This window comes from Camellia sinensis, chromosome 14, assembly GCF_055761805.1.
Source record: "Camellia sinensis isolate YWXY chromosome 14, ASM5576180v1, whole genome shotgun sequence".
NCBI lineage: Eukaryota > Viridiplantae > Streptophyta > Magnoliopsida > Ericales > Theaceae > Camellia > Camellia sinensis.
This window is the reverse complement of record NC_138974.1, coordinates 141,176,820-141,180,507: the sequence shown is the minus strand read 5'-3', so window position 1 is coordinate 141,180,507 and position 3,688 is coordinate 141,176,820.

The window sequence follows — 3,688 nt, the reverse complement described above, 5'->3', positions numbered from 1 at the left end:
AATCTTGAGGGATTTCAGTGGTGAAGATGATGCTTTGAAGTCCCAAGAAGGAGAGGGCCACCCCCTCTCCTTGTTGTCCTTGAAAAGGGCACATTTTGGCCTCTTAAAGAAGCCTATGCTTGAGTGTGTGTTGAGCATGTTTGGTTTGTTTTTCATGCTTATATATCCATGATATAACATGATTTCAAGTTGGTTTTGGAACCTTATGCATGTTTAGCATAGTTGCCTTGTAATGCCATATTTGTGCCTTAACATGTCTAGGTTGTTAGCCTTTGTTGGAGCATGTTTTAGGCTTGTATTTGTGAAGTTTATGTGCTTATTTTGCCATGTTTTAGCTCTGTCCATAGTCGTTTGGATTGATCTTTGCATGCATTATATAGCTCCTTTGCATTTGGGCTTGTTGGCCTTGAGTATGTGCATGTGTAGCATGCCATCTTTGCATTGTTTTGGTGATTTGGAATCATTCTATATGCTATTTCAGTCCCATTTCCATGCTCGTTTGATTGCCTCGTATGCCTCTTTAATGCTTTGAAAGCATGTGTTGCAATGCTCCATGTTTTGGCCATGGTATATGCCTTTGTATTCGGGCCATTTAGATGCCATCTAAGTGGTCCTTTAGGTTTGTTTTAACATGCTAAACCTCTGATTTTGGTCTCTCTTTGCATGCCTTGTTTGGTCTTGCTTAGTGTAGTTCAATGCCTCATTGATTTGCTTTGAACGCTTAGGCCTTTTGGTGCATGTTTTGGCTTGATTTATAACTTGATTTGGCATCATTTTATAACATAATTTTAGGGCTCATGTTGCATGCGAATTAATCCATGATCCCTCCTTTCAAGTGTGCTTGAACGTTGTTTGATTCATGCTTAAGTGTTGGTCCTTATGTGCATGTGTGTGTGCATGCCATTTAGCCCTCACCTTTTAGCACAATGGCTACTGTTTTAGGCCTATTTTAGAGTTGCCTAATTCATGTTTAAGTCCATCTTTGCATTCATTTGTATTGCCATATGCATGCTTGTATGCTTGCATGAGTTAATCGCCATGTCATGTTGCATTCCTAGCTTGTATGCCTAGGTTGCATTACATTTTGCATGCATGCCTTGTTCCTTGAATTGGTGATAGGAATTGGGCCTAATTTGTTTGATTGGTGTGCATTGCATTTGAAACCAAAGTTGCATACTTGGTTCTTTGGGCCATCATGCATGGAAATGCGTGATTGGTGGTCCGAGAACCGAGGCACATGTCCCTTTGAGTCATCACAATGATAAGAGACATGGTTGATGCATACATGCCTTGAAATATGCTGCCATGCCTTGTTTTGCCCTTTGTTGCTGTGAGTTGCAGGTTCTGCAGGAATACTCTGCCGACCGGCAGTGTAATGTGCCGACCGGCACAATTTTCTCTGCCGACAGACCCTATTTTGTGCCGATGGCCATACTACACTGCCGGTGGAAGTTTCATTCAGCCGGTGATGATCCCCTCTGTCCAAGGATGCAGTCCTGAGGCTTTGACAGCCTCCAGAGGAGGAAAGAAAGGAAAACAGAGGCAGCTTGCGCATGGCGGCGCGTTTCTCGAGACGCTTTCCTGCTTTAATTAATTTAATTTAATGTTAATTAAATTAGTTAATTTGTAATATTAATTAGCTTGCGTAGTTAGTTAATTTGTAATATTTATTCGGTCCCTCCGAGCGAGGGCAAATCTGTAATAAGTGTGTGTGGGTGTGTGAATGTCTTCCAATCCCCGCTTCTTTCTTCCCTTTTACTTACCTGCTTTGATGGTTAGTATTAGGGCACGTCTAATTTAGCATATCTTATGCTATGCATGTGTGCATCCATGCATTTGTATTGCATGCATTAGGCTCGGTACATCGCGCTAACTGCATCAGTACTTCAATTCAAAAATTGAATATGTGTTAATTGTGCATTTTCACATGACATGTCTAGGATTAGCCGAGCCTATCTTAGCGACATTTTGTATGCGATGCATTAGGCACTTAACATGGACTTGGATCATGCATGTTTGCTAACAAGTTCTTTGTTTTTGGAATGGAGTACTATGTAAGTATTTCCGCTTTAGCATATCACATGAATGTGAATGTTACCATGACAGCATGCTTAACATGTGGCTAGATGCTTATGTGTTAAACTGTTTTGAATGCCTGTGGGTGAAGGTTGGATTGCTTGAGTTGGAAAAACTCGTTGAAATCCGTATTTTAGCCTACTTGCGAGTAGCAAATTCCAAAGCATTTTCAAACCGAACGGATATGCAATGTTTATTTCCAAATTAGGCAATCTAGTCTATACTTGTTTGCTGCGCGCATAACATAGTAATTCTAGGTTAATAATTGGAATAAGAACACATAAAGTTTTCAAAAATGGATATCACGGTTAGTAGAGGCCGGTCTTCGGACCGGGCGAAAGGGGGTGCTCATAGCTGACCTTCCCCGATCGTACCCAAGCTCCCGAGCCGAGACAACTCCGGTGATGACGGACATGTGGCCTTCGGCACCGAGTCAGGGTTTCCTAAATTTCCCCATTTTAAAATATTTAGGTGGCGACTCTGTATCTGGCAAAGCAGTCCATGTTTGGCACTACTTTTTCAAAAATCTATTTTCTCAAAACGATTTGCCAGATTTGGACTCTTTGGTTCAGATTTAGAACCGTGACACAAATCGAGTCCGAACTGTAGCGCGAGGTCCCACGTGGGCGCTGCTACAGTGAGAACCCCCCCGGCTCTCTTTCCTTTTTCCTCCATTTCCCCCTCTCCTCCTCTTTCCTTATCCTATAGCGATTCTGGTTTTCCCTTTTTGTATTTGTTGTATTCCGGACTTTGGTTCCGTGGAATTGGTTGTCTGTATATCTCTTTGTCATCCTCTAATTCCATATGTGTGAGTTTTAGGATGTGTTGGGCAAGGTTGTTACAGGTTGGTTGAGTTTAAGTCTCTAATCTTGTTGCCCAGGTTTTTGGTGGTCCGCTCGAGCGGGTTTGTTTGCGCTCGAGCGGGGTTCATTTCTTTGGTGGTACGCTCGAGTGGATCTCTTTACGCTCGAGCGGGTTTTTCATACTCCCAGTATTCTGTGCCTCTGCCAAAGTTCTGCAAGTGTGATTTTCACACTCGAGCGGGTTCCCTTACGCTCGAGCGGATCTGTTGGTGCTCGAGCGGGGTGTACATTGTCGGTGTAGATTCTGGGAAGGGAAAATCCACGCTCGAGCGGATTGGTTTTCACGCTCGAGCAGGTGTGTTTTGTTTTTGTGTCTTGGCGCTCGGGCAGACCTTCTTGCGCTCGAGCGTATCCAGTTTTTTTTTTTGTTCTTGACGCTCGAGCATCCTGTTCTCCGCTCGAGCAGAAATGTCGTATAACAGATATCAGCTGGGCACTTTTTGAATCACTTTTACACTTCCACTCTCTCTCTTACTTTCCCAAAATCGATTTTGAGAGCTCCTCTCTCTAGAATCTCCCTTCTCTCTAGGGTTTGATCTAGCTAGAGTGTTTTCCCAACCTTCGGCCTTTGTAAAAAGTGTGTTGATCGTCAAGGGCTTCCTTTTGATCCGAAAATTTGTGGATTTGGAGCACTTTGGTTTTGGCCTTCTTCTCCATTTGAGCTCTAACTTTGAGGTAGAGATATCCTATTCCATCTTATGAGCTTTGTCTTTAAATTTTGATATTTCGATATGTTGGGGGTTGCTGGA